We start from the raw sequence: 16293 nt of genomic DNA, 5'->3' as shown, positions 1-16293 counted from the left end.
CAGCCGCGGCAGCTGCAGGACTTGTCTGTGTCTTCCAGATCGACTCTGAAAAAAATGGAGAATCTGTTGCTTAATCTGAAAACTGAGGCGCACTTTTTCGTGGAGACTGTGCTTAAATCGATCGTGCATGAAGTTTCGGAAGTTTTCCGAAACCGGACAGATGATTCCGAGAAGTCGATTGAAGAAAAACTCCGCCGGATCTCTCAGGTTCTGGCGAGACGGGTCGTGATTAAAATCACGTCTGTCGACAACGGTTTCGGGGTCGAAATCGCGCAAATGAAGCAGGAAAACGAGCTTCACTGTTTCGTGGAGGTTTTGCTCAAATCGTTCGTGTATGAAGTTTCAGAAGTTTTCCGAAACAGGATGTCTGACTCTAAGAACGAGTTTCAAGACAAACTCCGCAGCGTCTCCCAGATCCTGGTGAGTCGGGCCGTGATTAATATCACACAGTGTGTGGAGGACAGTTTCGGGACAGAAATAACGCGAATGAAAACGAGACCTTTAAAGTGCGACTGCAGCTGTGGGAGAAGGAGTCGGGAGCAGGAGGAGATCAGAGACAGACGGATCATGTTGGACTCATGCCTCCCTGTGAAATCACTGCAGAAACAAATGAAGAAACGGAGCCGTCGGGTAAGTGCGATGACTTATGTAGTAATGTCTGTGTTTAAAAACGGTGTTTTTAACTTCCTCACTGTTGAATCTGTAGTGGAGAGATGCAGAGCAAAGTAGGAAAGGTTTGTGATGTTGCCGAGGGGTTCTTTTCTGCGAACTTAACTAGTTGTGGTCTGGTTATATTCTCATTAATGTTATTGCTGTTCTTTAAATGTGGACAGAAATATGTCGTCAATTGATACACTTTCTCCATGTGAAAGGCAATTTAGGAGACTTTGGAGTCTTGGAAATATGTTTGTGGGCAGATTATTTATCGACGTGGCGGTAACTATCTCTTCTGTGCAGTGTTAATGTACCTTATTGTACATTAAAGCAGTGTCCAGTCAGCCAGTGTGTCTGTATGAACCCCTCTCTCTCTCAGTGCAGTGTTAATGTACTGGAGTGTCCAGTGTGTCTGTATGAACACCCCTCTCTCTCTCAGTGCAGTGTTAATGTACTGGAGTGTCCAGTCAGTGGGTCTGTATTAAACCCTCTCTCTCTCAGTGTAGTGTTAATGTACTGTAGTGTCCAGTCAGTGTGTCTGTATTAACCCCCCTCTCTCTCAGTGCAGTGTTCATGTACTGGAGTGTCCAGTCAGTGTGTTAAATACTGGCAATTTAGACAGAACAAATGTTTTCGTGAAATTACATCCCCGACTGTCCTCTGCTGCCCTTTTCAATCTTCTGCTGAGCACAAAAGAGTCTTAAGAAAATGATTACAACTCTGTTCTATCAGCTTCCCCTCCTAGACCCTGTTAATTGCTGCGATGAGTTATTGCTTTGTGCTCTGTTTTGCCGTCTTCTGAATATAGTCTGAGGAATACCCAATGATGAACTAATGTAGCTGGTGTAGTAAAGCAGGCTTAATTATTATAGAACCACTAATGTCAAGACAGCGCTTGCTTTTCCCCCACAATTGGAAACTAAAATATTATTTTTTATGGTTTTAATACGTGCGTATTTTATGTAAAACAAAATTACATAAATTGGACTACCTTCGGTTCAGGAGCAAGTAAAGGTTTATTCCCTGCCGGAAAGAGAAGAAACAACATTTCAGCTGTTGAAGAAGGTTTCCACAGCCGAAATGTTTCTTTTTTTCTCTTTTCAGCACAGGAATAAAGCTCTACATGTTCCTATGCAGCCTACGCATGCTGACGCAGCTCCCCACCTGAACTACTTTAAGTATTCATGCTGTATATATTATTTACATCTGTAGATTATGTGTTACTTTCAGATTCATCCTGTTTGTGTTCTAGGTTTTGATGTACAGATTTGATTTCGTCACCCCATTTTGATAAATATAATATTGGTTTACCTGCAGTATATTTTGTAGATGGAATATTTAATAGTAGACGTATTCAGTAGTACAAAGCTTTGAGGTCCTGCCTAGTTTGTGTTGAAAGAAAGCAAATGAATGAGTTATTTTCCCCAGACTGTGATTTGTGTACTGGGATAGTCGAGTTGAAATGTATTTAGTTACACAAAAACGGCGGTATCACCACGTTTTCCTTTGTTTACTTCGCCCATTTGGAGTTCAGTCTGCTGAAGATGAATGAACACAACGTGTCACTCCCTTTTGGTTCGGGGACAGACGCGATGAGATTCAATTTCATCAGCCTGCGAATGGAGAAAGGAAAACAAAAACATATTTAAGAAATTCTGTCCACATGCACTGAAGTCCACAGTTCTTACGCTGCGTCATGGAGGTGTGGACCTGGAGGAAGGGCTTAGGGTACAGTTTGGAAATTGGGACGTGGTCTTATAATGTTAGTGAATAGGGAGGACACGTTACGCCATAAATCAAGAAATGTGTGTTGAATGTCTTATAAACCCTCTTAACATTGACACAGGAGCAGGATTTGTGGCTGCTGCGGTTCGGAGCCTCGCATTGTCTTGCAAATGTGCTCATCTGTGTGACAATGAACCCTTTCTCAGTCTGTCTGGGGGGTGGGGCTCAATCTACTGTCTCCCTTCCTCGATTTAACATCTGATTCGTCCTCACTACCACTACGGGCTTAAGAGCTCATGAATTTAAAGTGAATATTTAATAGGCTGTGATATGTATATATAACCAATATAAATGTCAATATAATATACATATTACTGAGAAGTTATCATCAGTGAATGATTTTAAGATTTTAATGATAAATATCTATTGTACGTAGTTACTTTAACATCTTTGTATATAAAATTTCAGATTAAAACAAAGTTTTTGCATATTCTTGTGTGTATATATATGGTTCAGCCACAGAACCAGAAGAACATGTCTCCTTCTTCTTATAATATTATTGTGGTTTTGTTTTTGTTACTGAGAGATCTTGGTACATAGTATATATATATAAAACCATTTTCCATTGTAATTCAAGGTTGTGTATCGCTGAAAGTCTAACACACAACAGAGAATGGTGATATACATAGAAAAATTGGTACCAGATGATTATTTGTAGCGGGTTCCTGAATATTTGTCCCACAAGAGACACTTTTTTGTTGAAACTATCAGGTTTTGATGTACTTTCATGTGAACTCTTGCTCTTAAGATGGTAAGAGATTGCATCTGGTATTGCATGTAATTAAATGGTGATACTTTTATTTGCTCTGTTTCCTATATCAGGAAAATACAGTATATGCTCAGTAGAGGGGCAAAGTTTTTAGTAGTGTCGTGGGAATTTTCTCTAAACACTTAAACACGCAGGAAGAGATTCTGCATTCAAATAGTATGCTCCGTGAAGTTGCCCCTCCTACAGACAGCACAAACAATGAAACCCACGTGATTCGTTAGTGCTATGTTTGTGCCATTGAACGTAACTTCTGTGCTGCTTTCGTTCCCAAGATATAGCGCCTTGTTTTTTCGGAGTCGTGATGTCACTCAGCCCCCTTCAACGTCTTTGGGGAACCGGAACGGTCTCAATCGTTAGTGCTGTGTTTGTGCCGTTGAAAGTAACTTCCCTGCTACTTTCTTTCACGAGATATAGCGCCTTCTTTTTGGGAGGTTGTGACGTCACTCAGCCCCCCTACAACGTCTTAGGAGGACCGGACCGGTCTCATTCATTAGTGCTGGGATAGTGCCGGTTTGTGCCGTTGAAAGTAGCGTTTTTGCTGCTTTCGTTCCCGAGATATAGCGCCTTGTTTTTCCATTGATCACGTGACCATGCACAGTGACTTTGATCTCGAGTAAATCCGTCAACTGAGTTAAAGCACTCTGTTACCAGCGCGAGAGTAACAATTCTATAACTTTGTTCCTCTGTTTGCCCAGGTACGGGGGGCGGTGGTGGATTTTGCATTTAATATCATTATCTTCTATGTGTTTGTGTGAACAGGAAAATTAAATTTGTCTCCAATATCATACCCGGATTAGAAGAGTTTCAAGTGTAGCCTTAAAAAGCGACATTAGCAAACAATTGTATGTTCTTACAAAGAGGCTTTAACGAACACATCTTAATACCTCGTAGCGGTGACCTTTTTTAAAAATCATAAGAAGTAATCAGTTTCGCATTGTCTCCTTCTTAAATAAACAGGCATCAAGGGACATGTGAAGATTCGACCTGTCTGTCGAGCCACGTATTTAAAAAGACTTGAATTTGCAACATTCTGAACCATTGTTGCTCTCTTTTATGCAAAGCCAAAGTGAAAAGGAACCAGGACTTCAGGACTTTTTTTTTAAAGGGGCACTATGTACAAAGTTTACACAGTTCATAACACAACCGAGAAACAAGAGTCTATCATCTCACACATGAACACCGTGGCAATACTGGAAATTGTTTTTATTTTCACAGAACAGAAGTGAACATATATCTAGGTTCTTTGGAAAAACTGGCATTATCCACGTGTTTGTATTTACAGGGGTCTTATGCACAAACATGAAACGATTAGCTCAGTCCTTTTATCTGTATTTTTGGTCAGTCCTTGGTGTAGAAAACAGCATGAGGGCACACCTTGAGCTCTGAAGACACAGATATGACTGCCTTTGTTAGATCGCCAGATTTCTCCCAGGTGAAGTCGTGTCTTTTGCAATATGCAATGTAATGACCCAGGACAGGTGGGCAGAATGCAGTGACACCTCTTAATTTGAAGGTCCCATTTAATTCCAGGTTATGTGGAAAATCTGAAAGTTGACTCTCAAATATATTTTGAGACTGGACAGTGTTTTCTTCACGACTCAGCCAATCTCCCACATCACAGTCAATGACAGGATGTTGCCCAGTTGACAAGCGGTGCTCTACAGTACCATTACACAACATGTGTTCTGATAAAGCTGGGTCACAAACTTGCATTTCTATCAGAGTGTTCTGCACATCTGTAATTTGAACAAGTGTTAACAACACTTTTGCTATGATTTCTGAAATATTACATTCAGCTCTCACTTATTGTAGCTCTGACTCTGTTTTAATTGCACCTAAGATGTCCCTCAAAATTTTAGCTCTTAGAACATAAACATCTTTGTGCACACCTTTCTGTGCCAAATGTTTCACCAGTTGTAGATGCTATCTACAGCCTGATTAACATAGCTGCTATAAGACCTGCTATCGCAATAGGCCCTGCACAGGCACTGACATCAAAGGCACTAGTGTTCAGTACACTCAAAGTGTCTCCACTCACCTTTACTGGGGGCAGGTCTCTGCTGCTTCAGTTCCTCATCAGAGCCACTACAGCCTACAGGAACCGAACAATCTATGTTGTAACCACTCAGAACAAGGCACAAGATAAAAAGATGGTTTCCGTTTTTTAGGTAGTGCTGGATGTCTCTGCCTCACAGGTGGTAGCACTGACAACGGCCCTCTCACACTGCTGGGAAACACTATGAACACCCATTGATATTCTCATACCTCCTATGTGTGCTAGGTGCTTCATAAGGAACCTGTCATCTCGCATTGGCAGTGTCATGCTTCAGCACTGATTGTATTAGGTTTTTGAAATCCGCCTCCTCATTGGCTGAACTTGCAGTAATGTTCACACTTTTGAAAAGTGGAACCATTAAGCCTATCCAGAGTGGGAGATAGCAAGCAAGCCTCGTGAGATGAGGAACAATCTCCGGTAGGAAATGCAGGTTATGTCTATCACCACTGTCCACAGCAAGCAACCTGTATTCTTCACAGATTTCTGTTACCCAGTCTTCCAATGCTGTCGGGCATGCATCAAGGGTACAACTTGGCTCTTGGTCCCCAGCTACACCTATTTTTTCTAGAACTTCATCAGAAGGAAAAGCATCGTATCCTTCTGCTATTTTTTTGTGTGTGAGGTTTTAAGTGTGATTTTATCTGTTATGCATGTATACATTTATTCTTTGTTACCTTTGCAGTCCTGCAGCACTTGGGTATATTCTTTTGTCAGGTTATGTCTGGCAGCACAGCCTGAATGTTAGTACTGTTAAGTTCCTACCCTCCTAACAGTGCCCGTAGGTGATGAATCCTGGAATGAAGGGCAAATATGTAGAATGAGTACTTTGGTGCAACAACATACATTGTTTAAAATACAAAAAAACAAATCCTGTCCTCACATCGACTTTCGTAACCAAACAATGTGTAAAATGTTTAACAATGTCAGAATAACAATGAACAATGCAGAGCTTTAATCCAGTACATTTCCTTGGTCTCTTAAGTGTGGTAACAGTGTAACACACCAAATGATGCAATTTTATACCAACTCTGTACTTCCTTAATATACTCTGTTATGTGAGGGTATAACTTAATAAAGCTCACAAAACTAATTTTATCCTGTTCTATGCTCTGTGAAGGCAGACCTTAGTCTATTGTCAAATGGTTAACTCTATTACATTTACTACAATAGTGGAATCACCAGTTTCGTGCCTGCTGCTTCTGGGACATGATACAAACAACGTAAACCGTGCAAACATTCCCAAAGATGCTCAGAACTTCAAAGAGGCAGGTACTTCAATGTACATTATAAACCCCTCTCCTCCTCTACAGGTAATGGAACAATAGAAAGTCAACAGGTCCTTAATAAGCTACTGCATGCAGTAGGTCTGATATCTACTTTTCATACACAATTAAGAATTAACAATCAAAAATCACAAATATGTAGTGCAGTACGTGGAATCTGACCGCTCAAGGTTTAAAAAAAATCAAGCAATTGATGAGTAGTTTAAATCCCCAGAAAGAAATAAGGATGAATGCAAAACACTGTATATTGCTTGGAACTGAAGTCTCAAACAACAAATCGTGGCGAGCTTTACACTTCTCTTTTGTTAGCTCCATGATGTCACCTTTTAATCTTAGTGTTCATGTGATGGCCGAATCCCTAGCTAGACCCATGGCCCGGGTATTATAGGAAATGTTTAATGCAAAGTATAGAGAAGTCCGATTAACACTCAAAAATGTAACAAAAAATGAATTTCACCAAACCTGGCTTAAACTGTGCTTCTTCCCAATTTTTACGTGATTTATAATAATATCCTTTCAGTTACATAGTGCTTCTCTGGAAACCCCAGTGAAAGCGCTCTACAGGTAATGGGGACTTCCCTCCACCGCGTAAATGAAAATAACTAAGTTTTTTACATTGTTATGGATTACAGTTTAAGTGCACATCAAAAAGTCTCTGTATATGTAGATAGAAATTGATAAATTAATATTTTGTAGACCTGCCTACTCACGTTAACTGCAATACCAAGGCCCATCACCACTTCTTTCATTTATGATATGTTTTTAAAGCATTGCATTCACCACTTAATCATTTCTGCTTTCACATCAGCAATTTCTAACATGTCAGAGATTTTTTGGGGTTCAGTTCTCCTTGTAACACTTACAGAAACAAAACATTATAATTTAAATTCAGAAGTGTGACAAATCCTTTCAAGTTTCACTTGCATGTGTAGAAATATCATGATAACGGCAAATGCAGCTTACTAATTTTTGTAGTATTCCCCACGAAATAAAACAAGTTTCTCAAATATCTTTACTTTAAAATAAATTCATGAACGTCAACGTAGCATCATAATTACAGTATAGCATTTCTAGTTTGTAAAGTAACTTACGATTTGGAAGAAGAGGTCTTCGCCAGAGATGCAGATAATAAATCAAACATCAACTGCAAAGGCTGGGGTCAGCTGATCAAGAGATCACAATTGAAAGATCTGGTGGTCGTGAACTTGCGGTTTTGTATGGTGCCGACGGCACAGAGTGACGTCACGGCCAGAAAAAGAAGGCGCTATATTAAAATGTAAAACATCCACCCCCACCCGACCAGACAGAGTCGGAAAACAAATTGCATTCATTGTTTTCATCACATCCAGTAATTTAAGTACTGAGTGTGTTGGTACCTGTAAACGTCCTTGTAGTCATATCTGTGTATTCAGAGGTCAAGGTGTGCCCTCATGCTGTATTCTACACCAAGGACTGACCAGAAACACAGATAAAAGAACTGTGAGCTAATCGTTTCATGTTTGCGCATAAGACCCCTGTAAATACAAACACATGGATAATGCCAATTTTCAGAGAACCTAGATATATGTTTACTTCTGTTCTGTGAAAATAAAACTATTTTCCAATATTGCCACGGTGTTCATGTGTGAGATGATAGACTCTTGTTTCTCGGTTGTGTTATGAACTGTGTAAACTTTGTACATAGTGCCCCTTTAAAAAAAAGGTCCTGAAGTCCTGGTTCCTTTTCACTTTGGCTTTGCATAAAAAAGAGCAACAATGGTTCAGAAAGTTGCAAATTCAAGTCTTTTTAAATACGTGGCTCGACAGACAGGTTGAATTTTCACACGTCCCTTGATGCCTGTTTATCTAAGAAGGAGACAATGCGAAACTGATTACTTCTTCAGATTTTTAAAAAAGGTCACCGCTATGAGGTATTAAGACTTGTTTGTTAAAGCCTCTTTGTAAGAATATACAATTTTGCTAATGTTTGCTTTTTAAGTCTACACCCGCAACTCTTCTAATTGGGGTATGATATTGGAGACAAATTATATTTTCTTGTTCACACAAACGCATAGAGGATAATGATATTAAATGTAAAATCCACCACTGCCCCCCGTACCTGGGCAAACAGAGGAACGAAGTTGCAGAATTGTTACTCTCGCGCTGGTAACAGAGTGCTTGAACTTGGCAGACGGGGTTACTTGAGGTCCAAGTCACCGTGCATGGTCACGTGATCATCAGAAAAACAAGGCGCTATATCTCGGGAATGAAAGCAGCACAAACGCTACTTTCAACGGCACAAACACAGCACTAACGATTGAGACCGGTCTGGTTCCCCTACAACGTTGTAGGGGGGCTGAGTGACGTCACCCCCTGAAAAAGAAGATGTTATATCTAAGGAACGAAAGTAGCTGGGAAGTTACTTTCAATGGCACAAACCGGCACAAAAGCAGCACTAACGAATGAGACCAGTCTGGTTCCGCTACGATCTTGTAGGGGGGCTGAGAGATGTCATGACCCCAAAAAAACAAGGCTCTATATCTCGGAATTGAAAGCAGCACAAATGCTACTTTTAACGCCACAAACGTAACACTAACGAATGAGGTGAGTTTAATCATTTGTGCTGCTTGTAGAGGGGCCAACTTCACGGAGCCAATTAACCCCACTCTCTCAGTGCAGTGTTAATGTACTGTAGCGTTTGGTCAGTGTGTCTGTATGAACCCCCTCTCTCTCAGTGCAGTGTTCATGTACTGGAGTGTCCAGTCAGTGTGTCTGTATGAACCCCTCTCTCTCGTTCAGTGCAGTGTTAATGTACTGCAGTGTCCAGTCGGTGTGTCTGTATGAACCTTTCTCTCTCAGTGCAGTGTTAATGTACTGGAGTGTCCAGTCGGTGTGTCTGTATTAACCCCTCTCTCTCTCTTTCAGTGCAGTGTTCATGTACTGCAGTGTCCAGTCTGTGTGTCTGTATTAACCCCTCTCTCTCGTTCAGTGCAGTGTTAATGTTCCGGAGTGTCCAGTCAGTGTGTCTGTATTTACCTCTCTCTCTCAGTGCAGTGTTAATGTACTGGAGTGTCCAGTCAATGTGTCTGCATGAACCCCTCTCTTTCCCAGTGCAGTGTTAATGTAAATGTATATTATTATTATTTCTGTAGTCTTACTTTTTACATGGTAGTTAGGTTTCTGACAAAGCTTGTATATCTAAAATCACATAATATTAGAAACCCCCTTAAACCCTCTTATTCCTCTATGCTTAAACAACCCAAATTGATTGCGAGTATACTAGACGTGTGTTTGTGTAGCTTAAAGCTTACAGCTTTAGCTTGAAGCATTTTTTTAGATCACATGGCCTCAGCTATCATTACTATGCTAATGATACTCATATATACATACATACCAAACCTTATGCTGATGTGGCTGTCTCTATTCTAATTGCATCTCTGACATAAGAACTTGGATGACTCAAAATGTCCTTCATGTTAACTGTGACAAGACTGAAACCATGCTTATTGGCACCACCCATCAACTTTATAAAACCCGTAAGAAACCCTATCTGTAGATGGTCTTGTACTTGAGCTTCAGTCTAAACTGAAAAACTTGGGGATGATATTTGACGTTCGACCCACATGTGTAGAATGTTGTCAAAACATTTTCATTCACTTCAGAAATATTCCTCGACTACGCCCTATGTTATCACTAACTGTGGCTGAAAAGTGTTGTCTAATCTTGAATTGATTATTGTAACCCTCTACTCTCTGGGGTTTCTAAATCACCATTGAAGAAACTCCAGTATGTCCACAATTCGGCAGCCAGAATCCTAACCAGGTCTAGTGCAAGTGTTCACATTACTCTTATCCTGGAGTCCTTGCACTGGCTTTCTGTCAAGTTTCCTGTCGACTTAACAGTCCTCCTGCTCACCTATAAGGCTCTCCATGGCTCGGTACCTGTCTGAGTTATCACCCTACTCCCCACCTCACAACCTTCGCTCTTCTAATTCTGCTCTCCTTACTGTCCCCCAAGCCCGTCTACATTGTATAGGTGACATGGCCTTCACCTGTTATCCCCCCAAGCTGTGGAACTCTCTCCCTAAGGATATCGGCGAGTCACCTTCTCTAAACTCCTTCAAATCCAGACTCAAAACCTTCTTCTTCAGAAGAGCCTTTATTTAACTGTTCTTTACCCCTCTGCTCCTACTGTACTTAGTACCACCATCTACCATCTCCTCTAACTGTGTATTCTCATCGTGCTTAAATTGTGTATTTTTTGTTGTTGTCATTCTATAAAACGCTTTGAGAAGCCACCTTTAAAGGTGCTATATAAAATAGTTTTTTTATTATTATTATAAAGGTCTTGTTTTCTTGTCCTGTGTTTACAGGCTCAGAGGCCAGTACTCTCTCTGAAGCTGGGGAAAGGGCTCCTCTTGAACAGCAGCACAGTGAGGAGGAGTGGGGCTCCAGTCTGATGCAGGAGACAGTGCTCACTGCAGCACAAGAGAAAGAGAAACTCAGGGAGCAGCACACCAAGAGCAGACAGAGTGTCAAGGATCTGGACTCTGTGCCCACGATGAAGACAGACCCTGAGAGTGAGACTCCTGGGCTCTTAGTATGTGATGATTTTACAGAGATGAATAATCTGGACTTGAACAATATTACACAAGGTTGTAATGAACTGGGCTGTGTCTCTGTACAAGAGCACAGTGAAGAACTGGGTGTCTTTAATCTTACAGAGCAGGACATGGAGCCCCAGTTGATTGACTGTGCAGAGCAGCAGACTGATGTACCTGGTGAAGAGAACAGTGTTGAGATACAGCACCGAGAGAAGAGTCAGTACAGGGAGGAGCAACAGCAGCTCCTACAGGGCTTGATAATAATTAGGCCTTGTTCTGTTCAAGTGGAGAGACTGTCATTGCACAGTCTCAAACAATCATATGATCCCTTAGCATCTGATGACTTTACACACGGGTTTAATAATCTGGTTACTGAAAAAATCGTTGAACGTTTTAATGAACTGGAGAGTGTGTCTGTTCTTGGGCAAAGAGAGGAACAACTGAATGAACTGGATGGTTTAAGTCTCAGAGAGCTGGAGATGGAGTCCCAGATGATTCACACTGCTGAGCAGCACACTGAGGGATGTAATGAAGAAAACAAATCTCAGTTTCAGCACACAGAGCAAGACCATTCCATGGAGCATTTGCAGAATAAGAGACCCCAGCACGATCAGAGGATGAGGAAGAATCACTCAAGGCCTTGCTCAGATGGAGTGGACAAACTGTCATTATGGCACAGGGAGGAGCAGGGTTTCTGTCATTCTAGCACCCTACCAGCACCTTCACACAGGAGAGAGACCTTTCAGCTGCAGTCAGTGTGGGAAGAGTTTTAGTGTAAAAAGCCACTTACAATTACACCAGCGCATTCACACAGGAGAGAGACCTTTTAGCTGCAGTCAGTGTGGGAAGAGTTTTAGTAAGTCAAGTCACTTAACAAGGCATCAGCGCATTCACACAGGAGAGAGACCTTTCAGCTGTAGTCAGTGTGGAAAGAGTTTTAGTCAGTCACACATCTTAAAACGACATCACCGCATTCACACAGGAGAGAGGCCATTCAGCTGCAGTCAGTGTGGGACAAGTTTTAGTCGGTCAGGTGACTTAAAAACCCACCAGCACATTCACACAGGAGAGAGACCTTTCAGCTGCAGTCAGTGTGGGAAGAGTTTTAGTCGGTCAGGTGACTTAAAAACCCACCAGCACATTCACACAGGAGAGAGACCATTCAGCTGCAGTCAGTGTGGGAAGAGTTTTAGTAAGTCAAGTCACTTAAAAACCCACCTGCGCATTCACACAGGAGAGAGACCGTTCAGCTGCAGTCAGTGTGGGAAGAGCTTTAGTCGGAAAAACCACTTACAATCACACCAGCGGATTCACACGGGAGAGAGACCATTCAGCTGCAGTCTGTGTGGGAAGAGTTTTAGTCAGTCAAGTAGCTTAATATCCCACCAGCGCAATCACACAGGAGAGAGACCGTTCATCTGCAGTCAGTGTGGGAAGAGTTTTAGTCAGTCAAGTAGCTTAATATCCCACCAGCGCATTCACACAGGAGAGAGACCATTCAGCTGCAGTCAGTGTGGGAAGAGTTTTAGTCAGTCAAGTAGCTTAATAACCCACCAGCGCATTCACACAGGAGAGAGACCATTGTAACGGCAAGGTTTATTAAAATACAGGAATTAAGTTTGCTGCTCGCTTGCCAGTCTCTCTCCCTCACCTCCAGTGGTGCTTGATACAGAGAGGTCATTCCATTTGGTTCACATTTAAGGTGTTTTTGTAGCTGATAGTGTCCTGATAAGGAACAACTCCCAAAGCTGAGACACATCAGCCATCCTAATGAATGGTCATCTCTGGTGCCTCACTGTCTGGGAGATTCCAAGGGAGAGTCTCATCCCAAGTGGTTTACAACCCCAAGGTCAGAGTTCATGGCTACTCATCCTCACACGGGGCACCAATAAATGTAGGCAACCATTGAGCGACCGTAGTTCTCCAGGTAAAACTCCAGGTCCTCCTGGACATCCTCAGCTCAGACAGTCACGTAACTGCCAGTGTGTCCCAGTGCCAGGACTTTTCCTTGTTCTAAGAGTTGAGAACGGAGGTTGCCAGCGTGTAACCAAAGGATCCACCCAAGGTTAGCCCAGCAGCAAGCCTCGTGAACCCACCGCGAACGCTCACCTGATCAACGAGTGAACTACAGTCGGAACTGTGGACAGCTGTATATCAGTATTCAGAACTTGCGCTACATCGGGAACGAACCGGTCTTCTTCCTGTCTAAAGATTGTGACTTTTCTGTGTGCAAACTGCTAGTTTCAGCCAACACTAACTAGCCGGTCTTCAGAGAGCATCAGCAGCGCACCGCACCGCAGCAGAAATCTCTCCCTCCTTCTCCTTCTCTCAGGTCGAACCAGCACTGCCTTGCACCGGGCCACAGAGCGCCGATTGGACACGGCAACAGCCGTGTCTGCGGGAGATCTGAATCCTACCTCTAACCATATATGTATAATAGTCCTCTAAAGTTAACCGGAACTCCAACCATATATGTATAATAGTCCTCTAAGTTTATCCGTATACTAGAACTCCAACCATTTATGTATAATGAACATCTAATCACAGACGTATAACGATAGACGTATATTAGAATTTTAGTACTGTAATCCTTATATTTTAAAAGACAATTTTGCAGTTTTACACCTTGCACATTCAGTGGTTAACACATAGGTATCTATAAGCTCAATTCTGTGGATATGTTAACTTGATCAAAGTAAAAATGTAATGTAAAAACATTTTAAAAATCAACAAGCAATACCTTGACAAGACTGTGAACACACTTTCTCTGACATCACTGCCGCCTACTCTCCGAAGTTGGTTTATCTGGAAATAATATTATATTAGAAATAATGTTAGAAGCTACTAGATCTTCATTAATTAACTAATGAGACATACCCATTTACACATTCAGTGGAACAAACACATTTTCACATATTAACTGCTTTTTTGCAGTATTTTCTCAGTCTATAAATACAAAGTGTCCATTTTTCAAAGTAAAAAAAAAATTGTATGAATTTTTAGAACATGAAAACACTTTATTTTGCCATTAAAGGATAAGCAAGATTAAACATTAAAAACAGTAAGATCCATCAGGATTGCGAGCAACTCAAACTCGGTCTCCCGGACAGTTGGCTGGAGAAGCTCTGTCCACAAGACGGGGCAGCAGGCCCGGCTTGGCCGGAGCTGTGGGTGAGACGTGCCCAGATCCGAGCTGGCATGGATCTGGGCACGTCTGAGGCTGCCTTTCCTGCCCCAGAGATGCGAACAGCTGGACTTCTTCATCCGTCACAACTGTGTTTTCCCCAAGATGGTGCTGCAGTGCTTCCATGCTGGGGAGGACTTCTTCTGCCTGGTGTGCGTGCAGTGGACGGAGGGGCTGCTGCACCTCTTTGTCAGTTGTGATGGATTGAAGGATTTGAGGGTGTATTTGACAGACCTGCTGGATGGCCTGTTTCGCTCTGTTCGAGGAGCTGTTCTTGACGGGGTACCCTGGAAACAGCTGTTCCTCTTTGGATACCGCGGGTCTGAGGAGGGGGTTAATGCCATTTTAGCAAACCTCCTCCACAGCCTAGCGAGGGCAGTTGTCTGGGAGAGGGGGAACCTGGTGATGTACAATAGCCTGAAGCCAGACCTTATCAGGCTGTACATCGCCAGGGTGAAGGACTGCTTCTCTCTCAGCCTGGCCTACTGCAGGGCTGAGAGGCGGATGGCCGACTTTCGCAGGATCTTCTTTAAAAATAACATCTTTGTGGAACTGCGAGAAAAAGACCTGTACTTCAGGCTCTGAGGTGGGGGTGTCTCCTAATAGAGAAAGATAAGATCAGAATATATTTTATGTTTGTGGTTTAGGGTTGTTATATTTATTTTGTTTTCTTGTGCCTTAATTAGCTTATTTTTTTCTTGAACTATGTTTTCTATACAGATTTGATTGGTTTTGTAATTGTCAATTTCTTATTTTCTTTTTGTTTTTAAACCATTTAAATACTTTATTGCATTATTGATAAATGAAAGATAAAAAGGCGTTGCATTTAGGTTGCAGTTTCCCCTGGCGACATTTGTTCAAATCTCACTTCCGACAAAGAGCCTCTCTCGTTAGAATAGAAACGACAGAACTTCTAAGTAGAAAACATTTTCACATCTCACATTTCATGTGTTTAATGTTAAGTGTCTTAGTGGTTGCCTCGGTGAATGATGGGTCTTCTCCCTTGCAGGGTGACGTTAAACTTCTTCAGAGGAGTCTCCCACGTACAGCTTTTCTTCATCAAGAGCCGAAGCAACAGAGACAGACTTCAAACTCAAATGAATTACTCCTTGAGTGTTAATGACAGTCTTTAAAAAGATGAGAGCAGGCGAAACCGTCTTTGGAAATGAGCAAATTTAGTTCGTACAGTGCTGAGTACCCCCATTTGTTGCGCGGGAGACCCGGGTACGTTTCTGTGACAGGGCGCTGGTTTAATTTTTTTAATTGTTTGAATCAAATCTGAATGGCCAAGTGGTTAAGGTGTTGGACTTTAAATCCAATGGACAAATGTTAATGTGGGTTTAAACCCCCCTCCAGGTAGACTCTTATAAATATTCTGAAGTGATAGAATAGTTTGAAGATTTACACTCTATTTAAATGTCAATTTATTAAATTTCAGTTCTCCCCGGGATAACTGAACTCTCACAATCTCATACTGAAGGCTTTACATGCAGTAGCTGTGTTGCAGTTTCTAATAAAGATGGAATTAAACTGTTTGTTTTGTGTGTCCCTGATCCACTTCTTGATCCAAATGAAATGTTTAATATGATCCCTCGAGAAAAAAAAGTCCTTGAGTCATTTTCCACCTGGAATGATTGATGCCCCATCAAACCTTTTGTAATATCCCTGGAAGTTTATAAAGTAGAATCCTGGTTCGTGGCTTAAATTCAAGGTAAACAAGACTAAGGAAATGAGCTGGAAACTTGTCCATTATATAAATGAACAGCACTTGAAAGCAAACGATGGGTCTGGTTTCCTTTCTCTCCAACATGAAATAGCAATCATTACAAATAGCACCAGCTTATGTCCAATAGGGTTAGTCATTTTAATTAACATGAATATACTGTAAGGTCCTGGTACATGGGAGTGGATTTCATCCACAATTAAAAAAGGGCAAATTATATTTACAGGCTTCAGACACTTTTTAATACAATTGTGACC

The 16293-nt window shown here is 41.7% G+C and overlaps 1 pseudogene across 1 annotated transcript; it reads left to right on the top strand.

The window, feature by feature from the left end:
• Nucleotides 1–505: 505 nt before the first annotated feature.
• On the top strand, nt 506–15848 carry LOC148670751 (uncharacterized; annotated as a pseudogene). Its single transcript, XR_015936927.1, has 2 exons — nt 506–630; nt 10899–15848. The product of XR_015936927.1 is annotated as an uncharacterized LOC148670751 (transcript).
• The last annotated feature ends 445 nt before the right edge of the window (nt 15849–16293 follow it).

Source organism: Lepisosteus platostomus, chromosome 5, assembly GCF_059453375.1.
Source record: "Lepisosteus platostomus isolate fLepPlt1 chromosome 5, fLepPlt1.hap1, whole genome shotgun sequence".
Taxonomy (NCBI): domain Eukaryota; kingdom Metazoa; phylum Chordata; class Actinopteri; order Semionotiformes; family Lepisosteidae; genus Lepisosteus; species Lepisosteus platostomus.
Note: the sequence above shows the minus strand (reverse complement) of the source record. Positions and strands in the feature narration are given on the sequence as shown.